The sequence below is a fragment of the Coturnix japonica genome, chromosome 1 (assembly GCF_001577835.2).
Source record: "Coturnix japonica isolate 7356 chromosome 1, Coturnix japonica 2.1, whole genome shotgun sequence".
NCBI classification, from domain to species: domain Eukaryota; kingdom Metazoa; phylum Chordata; class Aves; order Galliformes; family Phasianidae; genus Coturnix; species Coturnix japonica.
The window spans coordinates 169953978-169979795 of record NC_029516.1 but is presented as its reverse complement, the minus strand read 5'-3'; the positions used below and the strand labels follow the sequence as shown (position 1 = coordinate 169979795).

Here is a 25818-nt window from a genome sequence, read left to right as displayed (position 1 = left end):
CCACTGCTGATTTTTCAATACAACCTAGCAGTTGTACAATGACCTGGGACTGAGGCAGTTCAGATCTGCTTTTACTAGTACATTGAGGCGGAGAAGAATCATAGACATTTCTGTTTGTTTATGAAGAAGATCTTGTAAGTGGTTTTATTTTTCATACATTAATTCCTAGATGTGATTAATGATTAATGTGAATCTGGAACAGAGTCTTCCTCCAAACAGAATTTCCCACCTGGCATTAAGGAAAACTCGTTATATGAGAAGCAGACACAGCATGCCGTAGTCTCCATTCAGTATCTGGACTTTGTTTGGCCTTCCTCCCCTTGACACTCAGCATTTACCCCAAATTTTCTTTTTGCTGTTGCCATACAGCTTTCTCTTCTCCATCCGTGCATGTCTGCAGCACAGGTTTGTAATATGCTGTGCAGTTTCTTGATAGGTCTTGCCATTTCCTCTGCTTTTCTGTTCCTGGCAGAGTAGTAATTTCCTTGATCCTGGTGGGGCACTAATTACCCCCCAAAGTATCTAAATGCTGGCCATGTAGGCAGGAATGGCTGGCAGGAATTTTTGTAGAAAGGATAGCTGGCTCTCCAGGGCCCGTAAGAGGATGAAGAATAAGGAGGGATTCAGGACATTGCTGTCACAGGAATGTGATGTAAAATCTTGCTGTTCTTCTTCATGAATATAAAACTGAGTTTCCAGACACTCCCAAGGAAAGAGAGGGCTCTGATTCATCACTGGTCTGATGCATACTCAGACAGGATGGCTGTGACCTGACTGCCTATGTTGGAAGTGGAATACTGACTCCTAAAACATGCCCAAGCTGTGCTTGGGTGAACCCAAATACCAAGGGGGCATTTATTAGCTGAATAGTGTGCATGTGCATGTGTAGGACCTGATTCCACTTAAATGTGCAATGCAAGCGCAGGTTATATAAAATAGCTTAGGTTTGTCAGCTGTAGAGTGATTCCTATACTGACATACCCTTCATGTCTGTTCTTTCCTTTTTCACAAGTTTTAGATAATTCTCCTTAGTCCTAAAACAGCAGAAGTGATCCTGCACCCATACTACAGAAATGACTAATGATTTCAAATTACTGATAATATTTGTGAACCACTAAGTTCTGATTCTCTAAACTCTTGAATGTACCAAAATACTATCAGTACCAATTATCCGATTCTCTAATTCATAGTTTTGCATTTCTGAGTCACCATTTGTACCAGGCTGATGCAGAATATAAGCTAATATAAGTTAGTATAAGGTGAAAACAGAAAAGAGTCTTAAAGATATGTTCTCATTTCAGTATGGACTAAATCTGAGGTCCAGGCAAGGCTATGTTTCTTTGGATGATGTTTAATATGAGTATGTTTAATGTTTTTGCCAGAGTAGATAAACTCTATCTTATGCTGTACAAATGATAGCATTCCTATGCCAAAATAAATAAATAAATAAAAATCATAGTTTTCTATCAGAATAAAAGGAAAAGCAGAATAAGGTATAATTATCGCTTCTCTTATAGAAAGAAAAGCTTTTTTATGACTTTGTCTATTTGATTTTCTATTTTTCTTTCATAAATAAAAAAAGAATTGCATTCACTTTTTAATTGATGGGAGAACCTACAATTCTGAGAGATTATTCAGTGTTTTATAATAGAAAACATCTCAGAATTATGTCCTAAACATGAAATTTACATGTCTTTCAAGCTGAAATCCATGCTTAGGAAGAAAATCCTTGCTGTCTCAGCAGAGAGGTTAGAAACTTTGCCTCAAATAAAAAGTGAATGTTTCTCCTGCTACATTTGGTGGTAAATGTGCATTGTATCTGAACCTACTCAGAGCTCCCTTGGGAGTCAGAATGTCAGTGCTCAAAGTGACAAGCTTCCCATTTCTGGTGAGAAAATCAGCACTGGAGACTTTGACAACTTGTGTGCACAGAGTATCATTTTGAATATTAAGAGTGTTGGAAAGCTTTGTTGACTCAGTCATCAGTGGTTGACATGGTGTGTGGAGGTCTTCTTCCTCCTGGAAGACAAATGGGAGTTGTGCAGTTGCTTTCAGATGGCTGCAGGCTCACTTGGCCGAAATCCCTGCATCTGTAAAAGGCAGAAATGTCACTAAAATTGATTGAATGGCTTCGTTTTACATCAGTAAGCATGTTCCCTGTCTTCACTTGGATTGCTGAGAATCTTCATTCTCCATATTCACATCACAAAGGTAATGGGACATAGCTCATCTGACTGAGCTGATCTGGAGGTATGCTGTGTTGGTAAAGTAAAAGGGAAAATTTCTTCTTCAAATGGATATGACTATGGAAAGTCCACATTTCAGAGACTCATCAGCCACCAGAAGTAATTTGATGATCACTAAATGTTTGATTTTACAAATCTTTAGGACAGCTGGGTGTGCAGACTCTTCTTTCACTTAGCTTATGTGTAGAATCTCCTATCTGAAATCCTCTGACATAAACAATATACAATATTAAACACAGGAAAAAAAAGTTTATGTTCAGAAGAGGAAGAGTAATGGAGCTGAATCATTTAATCCTGAAATTAAGGGAACTGCTGTCAAGTGAGACAGAAATTTGGGTATGAGATTGCCTTTCTTTGCACTCTGGAAGTAGGCAACCACATTCAATATGTATCAAAATCTGGAGGCTGAATAGTCAGGGATGGTGAATGAGAATGTTTCTGGGGGTGGCAGCAAGGCAGTAGCATTCAGAAGAAACGTTACCATGGCACTCACAGGCTGATATGAGCATATAGTTGATATAGAAGGAAAACTCTGAAAACAGTGCCAGCATACTGATACTGATACTGATATGCACAAAAAAAAGAAAAAAAAAAAAAAAAAAAAAGCAGGAGGACACTGAATTCTCTCATTATCCAAAGATGGCATTCTGCCTGCATGTGTTATCAGTTTCCTTTTCCTTCACTGCAGCTTTTGTGTAACCCACTCTTTGACAGCAATGCTCGAACATGTTGCTCTATCCCATGTGTAATCCATTTTAGCTTTATCTTTGCTAAAACGTCTCAAAATGATGCCTTTTTAAATATGAAGGGGAGTAGTCAACTTTTGGTCATTATTGTTATCAGATGGGTTCATTTCTCAGGGCCAAGACACCTACTGACATAAGATACTTGTACTGCATGAAGCTTTGATTTTATAAGCATCCCTAATAGAGATGATGATATAGTCAAACACTGTGTCTTATAGGATGACAGTGATGTTGTGGGATAGCTTCGTTCCAGAGAGATACTCAGCTGAAAGTTTTGCTCAAACTTCTGTAGCTCTTGAAGAAACATGCCAATTTGCTTTTGTCTTTGAGTTTGTTTTGTGTACCTGTTACTGGAAACTTCCCAGGACAAGCACCGAGTCTTTATTGCATACTGGTACATGTTCATATAGGTTCGTGTTGGAAAAAAATATTCTCTAAAGGAGTGGTGAGGTACGCTGCGAGGCACAGGCTGCCCAGTGAGGGGGTTGAGTCACTGTCCCTAGAGGTGTTCAAGAAAAGGGTAGATGTAGTGCTGAGAGACATGGTTAGTGGGAATGATGGGGATATGTTGATGTTTGGACTAGGTGGTCTTAGAGGTCTTCCCCAACCTTAATCATTTTCTGATTCTATGACTTTCATTTGCTTTGGCCCCAGTTCTGTGAAACTGTGATTTATCTACTACCATAACTTGCAGATACATCACTTATTCTAATAAAGCTATTGAAAGTGAATTAAACTATATATGTGAAATGTTAACTATGTGCTAGAATGAACTTGAAAAATGTGTCAGAGCATGTCATTCCCACACACTGAAATTTATATTTCAGTGTTAAGGTATATTTCACCACTGCCATATATAAATCACATATTTTCTTGCAGAAGTCATAAAATGTGCACCTCAGATAATGTCACTAAGATAATCATCCCTACCTGAAGGCTGTTATCACAAGAAACCATTCCTTAGGGTGAAAAAAAAACCAACAACCCACAAAAGAAAAACAAAAACAAACAAACAAACAAAAAACAACTTGAGATTTCATAGTCATTGGACTGATGCATCTTAGTTTCACTCCTTTTGATTAACAACTTTACACAAGGTTGGAACATGAGAATATCTGTGATATTTTTAGTGACTGCTGCAATCTTTGTTAAAACCTGTGCAACAGTGTCACCACTGTTACATATGATTTAGCTGAAAATTCTTTATCTGACAGTGAAAAAAGATCTTTTAGAGGTTATATAAGCATTTCAACAACTTGCTAGTCTAACTATATATAAAACTGCTCAATTATATAAAATATTTAACATGTAGGAATAATAAGCTCTTTTCTCAAGACTGGGAAAAACAGGATTTTAGCTTATATGCTTATGTGCATTTGGGCCCTCTGGGATACCAGAACTCTGTTTACAGGATTTTCCTATTAGCCCATCAGAGTTGAATTGCAAGGTTAGATTTGATACAAGAGGCAAGTGTAGTTGCCTGTTGAATTAAAATCTAATTTAGCCCGCTAGAAAAGGGAGAGAGTTTTTGCTAACTATGGCTATACAGGTTCCTTGCCCAGATGCTGAAGTGTCTCAGTTAAATCAGGAAACATCCCTCATTAAACAATAGCAAAACCAACCAAATATCAATAAAAAGGTGGAGAGGCCATAGGACAAAGATTACTGTTTCTTAAATGGCAGAAAAATACTTCTTGCTCTTGTGCACTGGAAAAACCTTGGATTCATTTTGATGTAATTGTAATGGGAATTGTCATGGTTCTGGTCACCTGGCTTTTTTGAAGAAGAAATTTGTTTATTAACCTGGAAGAAAAAGGAGCTTCCACCTAAAATAAAAACAGCTTTCTGTTCTTCCTTTTGTGACAGTGGCAGCTAATAGCCCTTCCCTCCCTGACCCTCAGCTTTAAATACACATAAAATTACAATGAAAAATATCAGGCAATTTAATTAGTTAATGTTTATAAAACCCTTTCAAGATGAAAGGAACTCTGTAAGTGGAATGTATTATTAATGGATATTAATGTTTGTTCAGAAATTGGAAGTTGAAATTGGTCCCATCACTAATGTGCATAAACGAACTTTTTTCTTAGTTTAATGCATTCATTAATTGGCTTTGCAATTTATTTTTTTTAATTGTTTTGATTTACATGCTCTTTAAGAGTTTCAGTGGTGTTGGCTAGCAGGGAGTAAATTAATACATCATTATTAATATAAGACAGGCTGTCAGAATATTCTAGATATAACACCATCGTAGGATGTTATCCAACTTGTTTAGATCTGAGTTCAGTAGTGTTTCCAAGAAAGCAATATGAAAAGCAAATAGTAGATATTCAAGGTGAAAGAACAGCATGCTTCAATAGCCATACCTGCTTCAGGAACTGGAGGGAAAAAATTAATATCACTCTTCAAAGCACTTAAGTGAAGATGCGTCCATCGTTTTCACAGCTAAATTTGGATGAAGTTTTTGACAACCCTTACAAAAGAATTCAGGACTAGGAATCATTTCCAAGAATGACTTATATCTAGTACAGACAAGTGTTATGTTGAGCTTTTTGACTGCATCTTCCTTTGTCATTTATCTTGCCATTGAGTTTATCCTTCTCCTGTGTAGTGTTCTAAGGCCTGAAAAATCATAGAATCATAGAATGGATAAAAAGATGGGATAAAAAGAGTAAGCACTCTTTATTACTTACTGTGACTGTGACACGTTATATGGCTTGGTAGCCTTTTGAATGCAAAGAGACACTTACATTGACTTTCTGATAGCCAGTAACATCTGTCACTAAAGAACAGTTGCATCACAACTGGATGTATGAAAGGGAGGCAAAGATGAGTTCATTTCTCCTGAAGAAAGTAGATAGCACTGAACAATATCTTCTTTGAACTGTATGTATAGGAGAATACCTAAGAGACTCTCACTGAGACCTGAGATATGGGGGCACAAAATTTATAGCATTCTGTCAGCAAACAGTGAGATACTGTATCCCAAATGATAGTCATGAAGGCTGTGATCAAAGACATTCTGTACTCCCTACTGGAATTGTTTTAAAAGGTCTTTTTTTTTTCTTTTTTTCTTTTTTTCTTTTTTTTTTTTTTTTCTTTTTTTTTTTTCCCCCACACATATATAACTGAAATACCAGTGAGCACAGTTTATTTCCTTTGTGTATTGGCATAGATTAATAGATTAATTTATGAATATTTTAAGTGGAAGAACTGTGCTTCCACCCATGGGTAGGTTTTACTTCTTATGTTTTGTGCAACTTGATGCATTTTGAGGAAAAAGTTTTTCGCTTTCACTGTAAGATGTCTTCTTGTGTACTTCCTGAACTTTTGTTTTATAACTTTAAGCATGAATTCCTGAGAGTACTTGAGACTAATTTTAAGCTTAATCTGTGTGCTTAATGAAGTGGTTTTGTTTTGTTTTGTTTTGTTTTTTCCTAGGATTTCTGTATTTCTTTGCTTGTTTTTCTAGAACAAAGTAAAACAAAACAATACACCTTCTGAAGAAAGATACTTTCCAAAATGAAGATGAAAATACAAATGCTTGGTCTAGGAGCTTGAAAAAGAAAACAAAAACAAAAAAACAAAAAAAACCAAGAACACAACAAATATTGTAAGTGAAGTGAAAAAGAGGAAAAAGAGTAGAATGATCAGAATGGTGAAGACAGAATCATAGAATCATAGAATTTCCTGTGTTGGCAGGGACAAATGAGGATCATTGAGTCCAATTCAAGGCTCCACACAGGACCATACTACAATCACATCTCTCACACATCTGAGAGCATTGTCCACTTGCTTCTTGAACTCTAGTAGCTTGTTGAGCTGTCCACTGCCCTGGGGAGGCTGTTCCAGTTTTCCTTCTAGTGAATAAACTTTCCCTAACACCCAACCTGAATCTATCCTGAACATCGTGGCTGCATGGCTATGAGGGGCCATCATCCAAAGAAGAGAGAGGAACTGCCAAACCAGTGCTTTTCCGTAACGCATAAGCTTAATCCAATTAGAATTCCTACATACCGCTCTCTCCATCTGCAATTCCTCTTCCACCAGTACAAGCTGAGAGCTGCAAGAAGCTTGCACTGAAATACATCATAAACTATTTTGAAAAACACTTCAATTTTAAGCAGAAATGTTAATAGTAGCTGTCAACTGCAGGTTGTCTATGGTTATGTAGCAAAACTTAATAATACAAATGAGTTTTTTGCTCCAGGTTTTTTCATAGAACTTCCTTGACTTCCTGCATTCCCCTAGGATCAGTGTGCACATGGAAAGCAGAATATCTGAGCTAGCTTGTGCTCTGCAAACTGGAAGGAATGAGTAATAAAAATGGCATTCTGCTTGTCCCCACGAAACCTCCCCAGATAGGGTTCTACATTAATTAGCTGCAAGAGGCAGCACTGCCATTCCCATCCTTTCACTTTGCCCTCTTCCAGTGCAATCTCTGATAGACGTGTAGCTCATTATCACAGGCAGCCTTACCAACTTTAAACTGCTTCACCTCCCATCTCCTCTGCTCCTGTTCTCAGTGACTAAAGTTTGGTATTTTTCCTCTGCTTTCCAGACTTCCTCCTACCTTCTCTCCTGTGGTGTCTCACCCACCTTTCTTTAGAGAGAGGAAAGATTTTTTGAATTAATTTCTTCTAGCAAGCATGGAGAAAAAAATCATAAGTGTAGGTTATAATGCGAGAATTCTATTCAGTACTTCATTCTCTTGTACACTGTAAGAACGAAACTAGGATATTATGAACCTATTTAATCATATACAAATATTCACTGGGCCAATAAGCACATGGACTCTGGATGTTTACTTTTCTCTTTCATGTTTGTTTTCCAGTTAGTCTAACAAAGATAATTGCTAACAGGGCTCTAAGAAATGCGACATTTTGGGGGAGATTATTAGGTTTCACATTTGGGAGCTGATCATAGGAATAAACCTTAACTTGCTTATAATCAGGAACTGATATTAAGTCAGAATCAACAAATGTCTCTGAAAGCTGGTTAATAAGAGATTAACAACAAACTCCTTTTAAGTCTTCTCAGGTTTAATTAATATTAGCATAAAATTAAAAATATAAACAAAAAATGATTTAAAAAGTTATTGCAAAATTGTTCTAGAGTAAATAATTAGGAGATGCATGTAATCCATGTAAGGACAGATTCAATAAAAGAGACTCTGATTAATTTCTCCTTTGATAAATTAGTAATCAAAGAAGTTATTTGCTACCAAATTGCATCCCATCCATAACCACTTTGAATTTGCTGTTCTTCTCATAAGAAGTTCTTGTTATCATGTACCACAGCTTGGAAGGGGTTGTATGCAATTGCAAGTATCAATAAAGTCGATGACAATTTTAACTGAGCTAGCTCAAAATTTCAAATACAGTGTCGTATTCATTAATCTCTAAATTTGTCTATGATGTAACACCATGGAGAAGTGAATATTAAATGTATTCAATAAAGGATATTAATCTTTGCTCTGTCTTGTCCACCCTGTGATTCTCTTTTACCCCATGACAGAAATGACGTGGAACAGCTGATTCCATCAGTGGTATTTGATGACTAAATTTTTATTACTCATTTTTCAGACATAAGAACATTTGTAGGATTGTGCACGTGTACACAGTAGCCCACTTACAATGGCTATTTAAACACCTGATTACACATCAGAATGCTTTATTCAGTCTAGTTCCTTTCTGTGTTGCATGTTGCCTTGGTTGCTTGGAGACCCCCGGGCAGAATGTTATCGGGGTGGGGGAGAAACCTAACCAATACTGCATTTTCTTAGTGCTTCTTACTGCCTCTGGTATGGGACGTGGTGGGGCTGAAATGAGCTGCAGAGATCAGAACGATTACATTTCATTTTCTGGGTGAATATTTTCTGACAGCATATTGGACAGCAGAGAGGCACAGTCCTGCATGTATGCTGTAGCCAAGGATATGTTTGCTCTAGGCTAATTTATCCACTTGAGGAAAAGAAGTTAGCCTATGAAAAGCCCTTGCTGCTCTAACAAATTCTGGTATCTCAGCTAGCTTATTTAAAGCTAGAACAGATACCAATGCTCTACCCCACAGGCTGCAATATTGATGAATCTGAAGCCTGAGTTCATTTTGACTAGAGTGTACTTCTCTTTTTAATATTTCAATAAAATAAAGCTGCTGGGTCATGGAGAATGTAGAGGGGAGTGTGAGACTGGGAGTAAGACTGTCTCCTTCAAAGGATAAAGCAGGCTCCTCCTGCCTATCTGCACTCAGTCATGCATGACTCCAGGTGCGCCGCAACTTGCTCCCCAGTCCTGTCAGCTTCTGTGATATGATGAGGAGTGAACTGGGATGGCTGGGTCTAAGGATCATGGTGTGGGATGGGTGCACACATGCCACTTTCCCAGGGTCTGGTTGCTGTGGGTCACATTACCTCATCTTGGATCAGTGAGTGGAGAAGTGGAGAAGTGGAGAAGTGAAGAAGGCAGCGTGCTGTAGGGTGTCTCAAAATGTTCTTGCTGGTGAGCTGCAAAGAAAATATCAGCCCTATCACACTGAAGTGTAACCAAGCCATTAGTTTTCCTTGCCTCCAGGGATATGTAGACAACAAATGACAAACAGAGGAGAGTACATTAATGGTCAGACAAAAACCACTGTATCTCTTACATTTTGCTGCAATTATTTCAACTCACCCATGGAAACTGATTTCTTTATTTCCTCTTAGTATAAGTCAGGTTTTGCAGAGTGGATTTTGTCAGAATGTAGACTTCAGGACAAAATCACTACTTGATTTTCCATTCTAGGGCAGTTTAAGAACCACTATATTTATCTTACTGAGGGCTGTTGGATACTGGCTCCAAAAAGTATATCATATTGTTGGATCAAACTTGCTAGCTTACTGCTCATGGATCCAAAACATACAAAGAACATATCTATCTTAAAGCTTGAGAAAGGTCAGATGATTCTGTAGGCTTACCTGCTGCATCTGCGCAAGCTTAGATCAAAGCTATCATCATATTTTACCTAGGGTCATGGTTGATGCTCAGTCCCTGGAGGCTTTCATGGCAAAATGAAATAATATGGCCCTGGATATGGCCCTGGGCAACCTGATCTAGCTGTGGTGTCCCTTTTCATTGCAGATGAGTTGGACTAGTTGGCCTTCAGAGGTCCCTTCCTATTCTAAGGATACTGTGATTCTATGATTCTATGATCATTGGAATTACTTTCATATTAGCTTTTGACAATGAACTGAACTATTTATAGTCTTTGCATTGCTACTTGATGCCTACTTCTAGCTTAATGATTTGGCTTATACTTGAAAAACTTATTTTACATTTCTTATTTACCCATTGATGTAACATCTTTTGCAAATACATCTAGGAAATATCATTATGTATTTGGATTCTTCCTGGAAAACTTAAGCATGGCTTCTGGGAACTGTTGGTAATCCATCCACAGGAGATAGCTTATTACAATAACAGTTTGGGGTGAAGTTTCTCTTGTGTAACAGGGTGGTATGTATGACAGTAACATACTCCTTTGCTTCATATAGGCCTATCAGTATAGTTACACAGAATGGCATCCCAAAGCTCCTTGTCACAAGGGCTACAGTAGCCAGCTTGTCACTGCACTCTGACTTGGCTGCCTTGCTGCTAGTTCTGCTTAGCCTCATAAACGCCAACACACCAAGACCGTTTACTAGCATATCACAATACCAGTGTGTTCTTGTTATGTTCAGGTAACTTCTGTCTTGAGACATTAATAAATTCAGAAAGTTGCAAATATGTGGTAAAAGTATCCTGGGCACAATCTCAGTAAACCTGAAAAAATAAGGGGGAATTGAGCCTATCTGAAGAGTACACTGAAACAACTCATTTACAGACAATGGTTGTTGTTGTAAACTACCATCTTCTATGATTTTGCTGGTAAGTAGCTCAAAGTCAATACCACTGTGTGCTTTGAAGTCTGAAATAAAAATGTAGTGCTTAGAGCTAGTTGTGTTACCTGAGAAAATTATTTGATTCCTTGCATTTATCCTTGAGGTGTTGTCTAAGCACTGGAAGACAGTGGGCCATCATACTGCATACCTCCTGAACCTCCCAAATACTTACTTGCCACGAGCAATGCCAAATAGATTACATTGTAAAAATCTCATCTGAAGTCTACTGAAACACACTGTAGATGACATGAGCAAGAATAATATTACTAAACAGCACAGAGAAAGTGTGGTTCTTACATTATTTTCAGACAATAAATACATTATTTTTAAAACCTCCAAGTTCCAGAAAAGGAGATTACAGTAGAATTTATTCAGCATTGAGATGAATGATGGTGATGCTTCTCCTTTGGTCCTACAGTTAAAAGAGTATGTGACAAAGCAGTAAGTTAACTAGCATTGGAAAGATACATGCTAAATTAGTGTAGGGGCCAGGTAAGTAGGATCTACATAATGACCAGCACCCAGGTATACACTGAGATCTTTGGGATGTTGATTTACAAAAGGAAAGTGAACATTTCTGTCTTTCAAGAGATAAGAGAAGACCACAAGTGTTGGAGAAGTCAAGTTGGAATTTCATTTCTGAAGATGATTGTTTTTACATAGCTGGCACTGGGTTCTTGAATTGATGTGGTAGAAATTTCAGTCTGCTTTTGATTCATGGAGAGTCTTTTTTGTCTTGCCTTGAGAATGATGGGCTGAAAAAATTCCCAAATGACTATCCTCTACATCTCTGGTCAATGCTTGGGTTGTAATTTAGTGTTTAACATCCCTCTAGTTCTAATTCTGATGCAGGAGTGCACATTTACATTCCTGCCTTTCAAGACTGCAGTCCTTATGGCAATCTGCTCTTTGTTAGTGAGTTGCTGAGTTCTTTGTTCTGGCAGTTCATCACAGGGTTGGTTATCAAGTTTCAGGCTTTCCCAGATACAGATTCAATTCTTTTCTGGTCTATTCTTTTCACCTTCTTTATCTATAAATCTTGGCTATTTCCTTTCAAGGTTAGGCTATTTCAGGCTCCAGACTGAATATCAAGAGGTGACTCAGCTTTAGCATTACTCTCAGGAATCCACCATCCATTTTTTGCAGTGATCTGGGAGGAAAGCAGGGTTATGAATCACATTTCCAGGGAGCGTATATAGAGATAGAATTCAGTTTTGATTAACCTTCCACGTACACTTATGAGCCTTTTTCCTTTGGTAACATACACTTCATATCTTCATATGCATCGAATGGTTTAATTTCTATGGGAGTATTTAGGTTACTGATTTTTTATTAACTTAAATCATTATTTGAATTTAAGTTTATGTAGTTAGTGATGCAGTTGTTGCTGCTTTAAGCTGTATCAATAAATACAGCTGTGCTTCCTAATGTGCTTCTGTCAGTTGCATTCAGCCTCAGTGGTGAGCTTCAGCACTTTCTCCATAAAATTTTAGGTTCCTGTCAGAAAGCAGAGGGAATGATAAGCATGCCTTACCATTACTAAATTTCCCAAAAGAACAAGGAATATGGCAGACCTTTCAAGACAGCTAGTGGACAGAAAACCTACTTAGCATGGTCACTTGTTGCTATCTAAAAGCAGAGAGAACTCAAGAGTCTGCAAAGATATATCCAGGCTGTTTAAACTAGTTGTCTGTCCTTTTCCTGTTGAGGAATAGAGAACCTAGAGGAGAAGTTTATCCAAACAGCTTCTGAAAATGGGGTGTGTGAGTGGTCTTGAGTGAGATCTAAACACAAGGTGCTAAGGTGAAAAGAAGACATATCTTAAGTTGCTGTGCAGTTGCCTTGATGTTGCAGTTAGTCTTGATTTGTCTAGATTTTATGCCTCTTAGAGATAATTCAACAGAATTCAAGGAAGGATTTAGTCATGACTTAAATGAGCCACAAAAGGCCTTTAGGCTGGACAAAGTTACCACCTTATCAGAATGTATTGTTTGAGTAAGTGTGAATTTAAAGATGAATACTAAGTATATATAAATATACATATATATAAATATATATTGCTTTAGCAGCGCTCAAGAACATTCAGAACATGTACATTGGGCGACTTCTTGAATCTTTAGATGGGCTTTGATGTAAGACTGTGTCCAAAACCACCTGGTATTTGATAGAATTTGTTTAAACTTGTTTTTATTGTAGTTGTTTGTGTAGCATCTGATTCCACAGTGTCTAAAAGACTGTATCATACTCATGAGCTAACAATATGTAAGACCTTGAGATACAGTAGGTTAAATATCTTTCTCTTTTTCACACTGGTGTGTGCTTATGGCAAAGCAGGGAGTAAAAATAAATTATATGGACTACAGGATTTTGCCCAAATGAGTGAACTCCTCTCATGCAAAGGCCAGCAAGTAAATTCTGCTGCACTAAGATATTTCAAATGCAATATCTCTTTTTTCTTGTAAGTAAGGTACCTTCTTTCAGTATCTTCTTTTTGTGTCCTATTTCTGCAGCTGGACCTTCTGACATGTTACCTAAATGGCTCCAAATTCTGTTTCAGGCATAGAACTGTCAGAAGCTTCTTCAGAAGATTTGGCTAGAAGGCATAAATTTCCTTCCGCTCTCATGCCGTTCACCTTGAACTTGTTTTGTGTGGAGACTGTACAGTAGCTGGGGAAAAAAATAAATAACCTATAGTTAAATAAGAATAAAGGCAGTGAAAGATTCTTGTTACGTGCAAGATGAAGACATTGCAGGCTGTTCAGTTTGTCACTTGGCTACTTGGTAGGGTGGTAGGGCTTAAAGGCACATAAAACTATGCATCAGAACGTTGAGGTTATTTGTGCAGAGATAAGAAGAAGTTGTTATGTTTTATTCTATTGAAAAGTCTGGAGAATTATAAACAAATGGCAGCACATTAATTCTGTCACTTTACTAAGGATATTGATGAAATATCAAGCTAAAATCTTGATTGGCATTTATTTTTATTTTTTTTTTTTTTTCTAGAATCATAGGGTGCTAGACCTGATATATGCTGAGAGGTTTGTGAGAAAGGTCAGGTCCCATTACTACCATCAAGTAAACAGCTTGTGATAGAGAAAGACACAAATAAATGTATTCACATGAGAAAAAATACTTTGGGAAACGCTGTAGGTGGTAGAGCACAAAACTGAACACTGTAGGTGGTAGAGCACAAAGATTCAATGAGCATGAAGATGCATTTGCTCAGATTATGGAAATCAAATATTTCAGATCAGTGTCTAAAAATGACATTAAAATATTAACTGCTCTTACTTTTTTGTCATCCAAGACTTTCAGACTGAAGACTTACACAGCATGTCCTTATTGAAAGGTAAGGTGTATTTGCACCTGCAATGTAGCAAGGATTGGAAGTTGTAGCAGGAATGTTGACATCCTGAGTGATTACTGGGAACAATACTGTAAATACCAGTTCGCAGATGAGTAAACTGAGGGGAAGACATGTTTTCCACCCCTGTCAAGCTGAGCAATCCTCAGAGCTGTGGCTCCCAATGTAGGATAATACTGCTGTCATCTTGTCTTCTAGCACAGCAAAATAACATTCTAATTTACACTATCTGCAATGCAATAATGAATAAACGAATCACCCTTGTAGTAGAAGACTGGAAATGAAAAGTAAATTGAGATCTACGTTGGTGTCAATTTTTTTCCTGGTTCTAAAAATACAAAAAAGAAAAAAAACAAAAAAAAAAAAAGAAAAGATTTATCTAATTGAGCTGTTTAGGGAAGTATAAAAGCATAAAGTGCTTTACACATAAACTTCAGTTTTCGTTCTGATTTTAGTATTTTACATTGAATTTTGTGCTAATTATCTGAAAAAAAAAATAAAAATCAGAGATGATGCTAGATCTATAAGATCCATGATAATAGGAATATGTTGCCATAGACACATCTGTTCGATATGACACCAGAATACTGCTGCATAAAGAAACCAACTAAAGTTGAATTTCACAATGCCCTGAAATTATGCACTTGTGAAAAATTAATTATAGCTCTTTCACTGAAACGGTGGTCCTGTGATGTTGATTCTAAAATATTCAACAAGCTATTTCAGTGTGGAGGGCTGTCAAATGACAGGAAAACGAATGTATCAGGAAGTACTGAGAAATGTATAAAAGTTTTAATTATAGCAAGTGGCCAACATTTCTGAGCTTAGCTTGAGCACAGCTTAATTTTGAGTTTTCCAGATTCATTTATAGCTTAAGAATTTCTGCATGCCTTACAAAAATCCATCTTGTAAATTGGCATGAAATTCTACTATTTATAGAAAACATAAGGAAAAAGTAGAGAACAATGCAAAGCAGAAGTATGAGATGACAGCTTTCTGATTCAGACAGTAACAGCTAGAGAGTTGCAAACTTTCTCACATTGTTGCAGTCCTGTGCTTTTTTTTGGTGTGGCCAAGCAAGAAAATATTTGGGCCAGAAGGCCTGGGCTATCATCTAGCTTAGCTTCCTGGCCAGAGCTCCTTAGAAATCTGTAGGCTGCAATCATCTGCCCATTTGGTGCATTTTGTGGTTCAGCTTGCTCTTCCAAGAACGTTATGTACAACATCAGCAGCATCCATTAACAAGCAGATTTCCAAAACAGTGTTTAGAGAGATACGTTTTTATTGTTAGAAAGGGTAAACATGCATGCTAACCAAGAAACTTTAATTCCTGTTACATTTTGACATCATGAGTTCCATGAGGAACCAAAAGACTTCAAATTTTGGACGATGAACTGCATTACAGTGTTGGGTTGGTGGAGAATGAAAGAAAGCCCTTCCTATGGTGCATGGTTTTAAAATTTATTTCCCTCATTTATATCTCTTGAGACACAGATTAAACAACAACAATAATAATAAATCCACAGCTCTGTTACATCTCTCCAGCTCACAACAGATTAACCCAAATGCATTCTTCTACTTTCTGGATATGAGTCCCCTCTCACAACAGATCCTCTCTGTCCTCCTCTCTACTGATAAGAGAAAAATCTTCTTTTAGTCCAGTTTAGCTTGTATTGCTGAGTCACTAAACCTTGGTAGCCTTTCATCAATTCTGACTGCCAACCATAAGCAGGAATAACTTCTGTTCACCTGCCCTTCAAACATTAGAGACCATTAGAGACCAACACAATGAATCTATCATTGAAATCAGGACCAAACTTGGTGACTTTCTGTGAAATCACCCCTGGTTTATATGCTTTCTATATTTTTAGCAGTATTTAGAATGACAAAATCACGTCCACCACAACCATCAAGCCATGTCCCTCAGTGCCACACCTCCACAGCTGTTGAACATCTGCAGCAATGGTCACACTACCACCTCCCTAGGCAGACTGTTCCACTGCCTCACCATTCTTTCTCAGAAGAGATTTATCCAAATGTCCAACCTGAAACTCCCCTGGTGCAACTTAAAGCCATAAGTGTGATTTACATATAATCTCAATACCGTAACATGTATATTAACATTCACTTTGTAGTATAACGAGAATTAATAAATTTAATTGGAATTAATGAGGTGATATTGCCTTCAATAGAGGTTAAATTTTGCACATTTTATATCATGCTTTATTATTTCAATTTTATGTATTATTTTGGCCAAATTCTCATATTTTAAAGGACTGTGGATCTTTATGGCACTGCTAAAATTTAAAAGATTGCTTCTGCTATGATTGGCAGTAAGACACCATATTTATTGTCCTGCGAGATTTGATGTTATTTTTGGTTAATGTGCAAAATGGAGCATGCTTTAAGTTCTTTGGGTCAAGGGGAGTGCTATTTGTAAAACTATTTAGCTAAAGTATTAAGGGAATAGAAAATTTTCCTCTTAGATAAATATGGCTCTAGTCAATTGATATTCTGCTGTCAGCATGCATGTCTCATTCATTCTTGTCCTCCATGTAAAAGAGATATTGACCCTGTGTACTGCTCTGAGAGAATAATTTTGCATACATATGTATTAACTAAATGTTTATAGACAGCCCCATAGCCACAGAGATTGCCAGAGCTTCTAGCTTCTATAAATGGTTAAAGAGAAACAGAACTAAAATCAGTTAGCTAGTGAAATATCATCAGATTATAGAAGTAATTTGCATTTTGTAAAATATTTCAACTGAACACATTCTCTGAATTTATCTGGTCTTCTCTTCATGTGACTCAAGGGAAGACTGAAGTGAGAAGAAGACGTCACTAGAAGAAATTTTCTAGGGTTGGTGTTTTAAAGGGAAACTCTGACTACTTGGAAATAATAGATTCAGTTAAATAATAACATTGCAAAAAATTCTTTAACTGCTTGGAAATAATAGTCTTGCTTAGATAATACCAGTGTGAAAGTTTATTTTCAGTAATGCAACTTGTGGAAAATGTTTTGTGGGTTGAGATAAAATTTTTGGTGATAAAAATTTGAAGTGATAAAAAATTGCAGAAACATTCTACAGGTTGCCCACAGAGGCTCCCCCGTTTCCTGGGGATGTTCAAGGCCAGGCTGGATGGAACTTTGTTCTAGAGTGAGGGAGGGAGGTGTCCCTGCCTATAGCAGCAGGGTTGGAACTTCATGATGTCAAAGGTGCTTTGAACCCAAAAAGCAAAATATGTTATATATATATACATGATATATATGATTCATTTGAAAGCAAAATATGATTCTATGTTTTTTCATTTTGATTCTCATTTGCTTTACAATATTATATTAGTATTATACCTTAATATTCTACATAGAATTGTTTGTATGGTCAGACTTTTTCTTTGTGGATGTTGATGGACATGTCTATGGATATTGCCAAGTGTTGGCTTTCTTTGCCAAATTCTCTGCAGCTCAAGTCACTGAAAAATCTGGTGCCCAGTGGACAATAATCATGCCTTGTCTAAGAAATTTGCTGTAATGTGTTTCTTTGAACACAGAACAACAGTGCAGCAATAGTGGTTCAGTCAGTACCTGTTGGGTGCCACTGCATTGTAAAAATAAAAGAAATATTTTTTAATGATCCCACTGGTTGGAGACTAACTGCTGAGATAGGCCTTTTCAGTATTGATTTTCAGAAACAGTGACTGAGATGCTCAGAATTAACAGTGGTTATGAAAACATCAGGTGGGCACGATCTTGAGAATGTAGTTATTTGCAGCTCAAGAGTAATTTTTGTTTTAGGTATCTTGATCTCCCTAGAAAAGAGGATATCAATCACCTCATTTGAGCAGTTTTGAAATAATATTGCAATTGGTGTGTAGGAAGAACAGGGCGATGCAGCAGAAAGAAGGGGGAGAAATAAGCATGAGCAGTTCTTTTCTCATTATGCTTATACGTAAGCGAAGATTAATCTCTTAATGGTTCCAAAAAGTTGATTGTTGTACACAGATTTATATCTATGTATTTATAAGTATGTATGTATATCTCAGTTTTTATGCATGTATATATTTGAGCAACTGAAGGAACTGAGGCTATTTAGTCTGGGGAAAAGGAAGTTGAGGGGAGACCTTATTGCTCTCTTCCATTATCTGAAAGGTGCTTACAGTGAGAGCTGGGTTGGTCTCTTCTCACTGGTGACTGGTAACAGGATGAGGGGAAATGGCCTCAAGTTGTGCCAGAGTAAGTTTAGTTTGGATATCAGGAAAAACTTTACAGTAAGGGTTGTTAAGCACTGGAATGGGCTCTCCAGGGAACTGTTTGAGTTACCATCCCTGGTTGTATTTAAAAACTGTTTGTATGTGGTGCTTGGGGACATGATTTAGCAGAGCATAGTTAGTTAGGGTAGTATGGTTGGGTTGCAGTTGGACTTGATGATCTTTAAGGTCTTTTTCAACTGGAGCAATTCTATGATTCTATGATCTCTGAGGCACCATTTTTAGTGCTGTCTGAGTTTTAAAACTCATTCTGACTACTTAGTGTAGGAAAGTAAAACTGCATCACATCCGCTGTAAGACAGCAGTAGAATAGTACTATAAGTCTACAAATGACTGAAGATGATGGAGAATGGAATCTTTCTTCCAAAGGCACTGTAGTTCCTGCATGCCATACTTCACAGAAGTGTTACTTATGGCAGTGGAGTAATGAACAGTAAAACTGAGTTAAAGACAGAGCTAAACTGTGCTGTTTTTGAGAAAGACACTGGCCTTAAGAATTTTCTTTAATTTGTTTTTAAAAAGTGAAACAGTTCTGTGTGGACAATTGAAAGAGAAATACAGCTGAAAATGATTTGATGCCAAAAAGAAGTGAGATATGAGAAATGGAATCACTGGTAAAACTCTAAAAGAAAAGTCAGTCATAGGAGATTTTTTGCTATAGTTTCTACTAAGATAATTTTTTTTAGACTTAATCTGGGGATTATTTTTAAGATTTGGACAATTCTAGAGGTAAAAGTTTTTAAGTATCTAAATTGGCACAGTGTCTTCAAATCTTGGAGTCACAACTCCCAGCTGAGATACATATATAGCATACATCACCGACTTTCATAGAGACAAGTTGCTGACAGACATTTTTATAACATTAGGTGTACAGTTATTCATAGGTATTATGGATACCTGATTTAAGCATGCTTTTCTTGAATTCCATCGACAAAGCAACAATTTGTATGTATAAAAGCTCTAATTAACTCTATGTGCATATATTTACCTAGCGAAGTTTATTAGTCTGCATCTGTAAGTGAATTCTCTCTGCAAATATGTTTTTTTCTTCTTCATTGATCATATTCTTCATGTATTATATTTATTGTATCTTTAAAGTAAGAAAAGTATTATATTGATCATAGAGTCATCATAGAATGGTTTGGACTGAAAGGGACCTTGCAGATCATCTAGTTTCAATCCCCTGCTATAGGGGATCTATGTATTTAGCTAATAACTGCTGTCAATTGAATGAAGAGGAATAGTTACAGAATGGCTAGTGAATATTCATCGTTGTACTCTCCAGGTATTGTGAAATATGTCACTATGATGTGTAATGAAAATACTGGCTACACCAATAAAGATTAAAAGTATGTTTTCATGATTTTCATGATTCATGTGTTACTTGCACTATTACAATATTTTATATATTTCTCAATCTAACAATAGGTTTCCTTTCAATAGTTTCCTCCACTAAAATCAAAATGCAGAAAATAAGATCCAGGGTGTTTTGACGTGTACAGGTCTTTACCAAGTACAGTGCAAAATTAAGTTGTTGTTATGGAAATCTACAATAAGAAATTTATTTACTTGTTTTTTTTCATACAATGATTTCCTGGACAGAAACTGTTGGAGGTTTATTTTTAAGTACTGTAATAAATGCTGTTGAACTTTGGAGGTTCATTCCTTCTTCATTCATGCTGTTACCATGGAAATATGCATTTTATGCTTAAATGAATTAGCTTAGTTCATAAATTACAGTTCATAAATTATAAAAGTAAAATGTTAATTTATAATTGGGGGGATGATAGCAAATCAAGAAAAGAGAGACATAATTTTTCCCAACTTTCATTTTCCCTAAGTTTTATGAACAATTGTTTTCTTTAAGGGAAAAAGAAAAGCATAGGTCTCTGATCATCTAAGCATTTCACCTTGTTTTTATCTCTACATCTATCCACACAGACAGTCTTAGGCAGTGTATATCTATTATAAAGGCTAACCACTGTGTAGATTAATTTCTGTAGGAAGCAGCAGTGAAGAGTCTCCCTTTCCTATTTCGTACTTGGTATCCTGTCTCTCACATTTCAGACATGCATATCCCTATATATGTGTGAATTAATGCATTTATATATAATACAGAATAAATGGCAATCTGTCTACATATATTGCTATCAAGGCGACAGTCTTACCCTACAAAGGTGAAAGTTCAAAAAGGATAACCTAGAAGAGAAGGTTTTCATATATATTATCTCTTGCACTGCTTTATAGTTGAAGACTTAAGGGCTTCATATCTTTCCTGCTCTTTCACTGTTCTTTATGACACCTCTCAGCTGGAAATTTAAAAAACAGTCAAGGCAGAGCAGAAATTTTTGGATAAATTGATCTCATTTGGAAAAAAGGTGGTACCTTCCTGTTGATCTTTAAGGAAATATTCTCATAACAAGAATAAGGGGTCATTTAAAGCAAATATATGACACCTAGAAACTGTAGGATAGAAAGTGAGGTGGACTGATAACTGGCTGACTGACAGAGCAGTGATCCTCAGGGGTCTGTGCTGGGCTGGATCTTGTTCAAAATCTTCATCACTGACTTGGATTAAGGGACAGAGTCTACCCTCTGCAAGTTTGCTGATGATACAAAGCTGGGAGGATTGGCTGACACACCAGAAGGTTGTACTACTCATGAATAAGACATGGACAGACTAGAGAGTTGGGCAAGGAGGAAATTGATGGGGGTTAAAAAGTGTAAGTGTAGAGTCGTGCATCTGAGGAGGAATAATTGCCTGCACCAGTACAGGTTAGGTGATGACCTGATGGAGAGGAGCTGTGCTGAGAAGAATTTGGTGGTGTTGGTGAACAACATGTTGGCCATGAGCTATAGCCCATGGCTGATGAATATTGTCCACCTAATCAATGTTTATAAATACCTAAAGGGAAGTGAGGACAAATGGATGAAGCCAGGCTCTTCTTGGTGGAGTGTAGCAATAGGACAAGAAATAATGACCTAAAACTTGAACACGTGTTCTGTACTAGCATGTGGAAGAACTTCTATATGGTAAAGGTGACAGAGCACAGGATAAGGTTGCAGTCTCTTTTTATGGAGATATTCAAGACCAGGCTGGACCTATTGTAGGGTACCTGCTTTTGCAGTGTGTTTGAATCTCTTGAGTTCCTTCCAACCCCTGAAGTTCTGTGATTCAAAGACTGTCCTCCTGTTATTAGAGGTTTTGAAGGACAGGTTATATAAACAACTGCCAAGAGCCGTCTAGGCACTGTGGAGATGTGTTAGTCATCAATTTGAGCAAAATCCAGGAAATCATAAAATCATAGAATCATAAGGTTGGAAAGGATCTACAAGATCATCTAGTCCAATCATCTTCCTATCACTATTACAACCCACTACGCTGCTAAACCATATCTCCTAACACTTCATCTAGACAATTCAACTGCAGATCCTCAATCATGGAATCAGGCGTTCTCCATCAGCTGGGACAGGATGAGACATTAGATAAACCTGATCCCCAGGCTATAGGCACAAAAGAGGAAAAATCATAGGATATCCCAAGTTGGAAGGGACCCACAAGGATCAGTGAGTCCAACCCCAGACTCCACACAGGACCACTCCAAATCCAAACCCAATGGCTGAGAGCAAAGCCCAAATGCTCCTCTAACTCCAGCAGTTTGGGGCTGTGCCCACTGCCCTGGTCAGCCTGTTCTATACCCATTGCCCTCTGCTAAAGAAACTTTCCCTAATCTCCGTCTGACCCTCCCCTGATGCAGCTCAGTTCTGTTCCATCAAGCCCTGTTGCTGTCACCAGAGAGCAGAGCTCAGCTCTACTTCTGGGACTGTGAGTAACCCAAGATGCTTCATAAAACTCTGTCCAATTCATTCCTTCTGAACCTGGATTTTGTTTCTCAGTCTTCAGTTTCAGGGTCATTGGGAGCAATGAAGAGACATTTACTGAGAAAGACAGTCAGAGAGAGAAGAGTCACAGGATCTTCAATCACTTTTACTGATCATTTGGCCATATACCTTCTTCAAATTTGCTTATTACATATACTTTTATAGCTCTATTTTGAAATAGTAACCACAACGGCTTTGATCGTAAAATACATATAAATTCAATATAAAGAAGGAATACTTTCTAAGTAACTTTTATGTTTTTCTCATATTTCACATCAGAACATTCTTCTATGAAACCACAGGATGGAAAGCAGAAGGCTGGGACATTATGAAGGAAAGTATTAAATGATCAGGAATTAGAGAGTTTTATTAGCAAGATTTTGCAGGGAAAAAAAAAAAAAAAAAGGAAACAGAACATTTTCAGGAAAGCTGTGGCTTCAGTTATAAGAGCCCAGGGGAAGGTCTTTGCTGTTTACTGGCCTGGAAGTGAGGGAGAAAATTTGACTCAGCAACTTTTCCATCAGAATGCCAGGGTGCCAGAGAGATGTTTACAATACTGGCAAGGAGAGTTTGCGAATAATCCCCAGCCTTTTTTGGTTTCTCTTTCTGAAAGTTTGAAGATTTGCTGAGCTCAAACTGCTAATTTAGTTCCTCTGTCCATTAACTTTTTCTAGATTTACTGTTCCATTTATGAAAGAAAGCCTAAGAAAATGTTCTTGCAAGCTGTAGCTTTTGATCCAGAGTCTCCTTTCTTCATGTGTTTCCAGGTGCCCTGAACACTCAGTTCACTCTATAGGAGTCAGCTGTGTTTTTCTATCTCAAACTGTTGACCCTACATCACCCAAGACCTGAGTTCTATATCAGTGCTTTCTTCACTATCCCATTCCCAGACATGGAGATTTTCAATGTAATGAACTTCTTCCTGTAATGTGGAAAATCACATTTTCATGACAGTTTAAAATCTTGGAAATGGGGAAAGGAGTAAAATCCTTCTAATTTAAAGCTCGTGTGCTGAAATCAGATGTATTTAATCAATACCCAGCAAGAGTCCTGTATGGGTGGTATCACTGCAGTGTGCAAAGGCAGGGTGTGATAGAGCATCACTGCAAAGAGAGAGAGAAATGCACCCGTGGCTGATGAAAAGCAATGCCTTGGAGAACAGGACTGTCATTTTTCCCTTCTCCTCTGTCCATGAACAGAATAACATACCCCTCTTACCCTTCATTTTTCTGTTTGTTTGTTTGTTTGTTTGTTTCTAGCTGATCTCTACTTTCCCCATGTTGGCGGAGGGCAATTATAAAATCTGTCTCATTGCAGGAAGATTTTTAAAAGCATTTTTTAATGTTTACCAACAAATGTGCTGCTTAAGTGTAATGAGGCACTTTGCACTGTAGTGCAAACACTGGAGAGCATCACTTTCTTCAGCATGCATTTAGTCTACTCCTTTTATTGTTCCTCTCCTTTAAAATATCTCTGTTTCCACGATGCCTGGGAGAACCTCGAAAATGATTAGACTGCCAAGGATGAAAATATTGCTCTCCCGTACAGTTTGTTTTTCTGTGATGTCTTCCACGTACTGTCTTCTTTGTCCTTGAATAACACCATAGCACAGTGGGGATCCTTGGCTGCATCATCAGCATATAATGGCAATATGCCATCTCTACTACTACCACCACTACTACTACTACTACTACTACTACTACTACTGCTACTAGCTCCTATCACTCTTTGGGCAGTGACAGTGCTGTTTCACTCTGCTGCTGTTGAGTTGCAGCTACAGGCCTGTCCCCTCCTCACTTGCCCTCGTGTCCTCCTGAGATCAAGGTCCACCAGAGCAGCACAGGTTTTATGCTCCCTTTGAAGCCCCACAGACAACCAAGTGCTGCCTTTTACCCTCCTTTGTCACAGGAGCATAAAGTAAGGTGAAAACTGACAGCTCAAGATAAAGGCTTCAGCGGTTTCTGTCATCTAAGAATATTGAGGTCATGAGTTGGGTCTTTTTAAAGAGGGTGTGTAGTGTGGCTCTTTTGGACTACTGTCTCTCTAGTGTTTTCATGCCTGACCTATATTTTCTTTTCACTTTCATCCATGGGGTTGTACTCTGTGGTCTCCTGTTTGAAATGGCCCTGAGCACCTGAAATGCTCTGCTATTTCTGGCAAGTCTGGCAAGCTCGGGCAAGGTTTTTCCCATCTCATTGTTATCGCCAGTGTGTCAAGGGCAGAAAATAGCACTAATATGTGATGCTTTGGAACGGCGATTAGTCATAATAAAATACGGTGCGTTCTTTGATGAGAACATTGCCTTTAAATGTTTGACTGCTTCGATACTCAATGTTTTGGCAGGGTGAACAAATCCTGCAGGGCTCTGCTTGCGTAGATTACCTGAAGTAGCCCCTGCTAAATGTGTTAAGTTGGTCTGCTATCAATGTAATACCTTGCTGGCTTGTACAGAGGTTTCAATTTTCCGTCAAATTCTCAAATGCCCCACGGTTATTATAGGAGGCATGGCTGGGAGTCTTCCCTTTTCACTGGTATGGTGTCACGAGGGCCAGGCTCTGTAATTTCCTAGATAACTTCTCCTCCCAGACAGTTAGGAGTCATGGGAGATTATCCTGAGTGAAGACTCTGGGACTGCATTACCTCTTGTTTTCCAAAATATATTTGAAGTCTTTTGTACAGGTTACCGCTTGGGAGTCATATAGTTACAGAGCTCTGCCTTCTCTTTGTCAGATCCCCATTTTCCTCATATTGGGTTTGTTTGCCTAAATACAAAAACATTAACTTTTTAGAGTCATGAATCAGAAAGTTATTTTTCTGACCGAAACCTTGCATAATTCCTTTGGCAGAAAGGAGACTTGAATTTGATTTTCATATGCAGCCACATGTTTGCCTGAGCCTTGCCTCACAGTTTGGGACCGTGCATTTATTCATCTTTGCTTTTTGAATTGCATTTCTCCAGTGGATCACAATTCCCCAAGATCTGTGATATATATTTTTTTGTTTTCCAGTGACTTAAATACTAAATTTTAATCTTTAATGTACTGTACAGCAAAATACGCCACGATCTCTTTCTCTTCACTTGAAGACACTCAGAAAAATCCATCAATTAATTTTTCCGTGCCTTTGCTGAGTGATATATTGCTCTGTTTTAGCTTATTGGGTGGATTATGAACTCTCATAACTTTGGGATATCCTGGTTTTTTGAACTATGGCATATAGACCCCAGTTTAATTACTAATAGAAGCTGCAGAATTAGATTTAAGAAGTGGGTTTGTCTCTTTTGTTCTGGAAGTCATTGCTTGTGCCAAAGACGGTTGTGATTACTAATTACTTAATTTGTATGACAGATGGAGCTGGGGATCAAATTAAGTAGCTGACTTAGAATACATC

At 37.6% G+C, this 25818-nt stretch overlaps 1 protein-coding gene across 18 annotated transcripts in view; it reads left to right on the top strand.

Moving 5' to 3' along the window:
* Positions 1-25818, top strand: part of DLG2 (discs large MAGUK scaffold protein 2) — a 964547-nt gene that overhangs the window by 223719 nt on the left and 715010 nt on the right. The gene's annotated exons all lie outside the window — the stretch shown is intronic.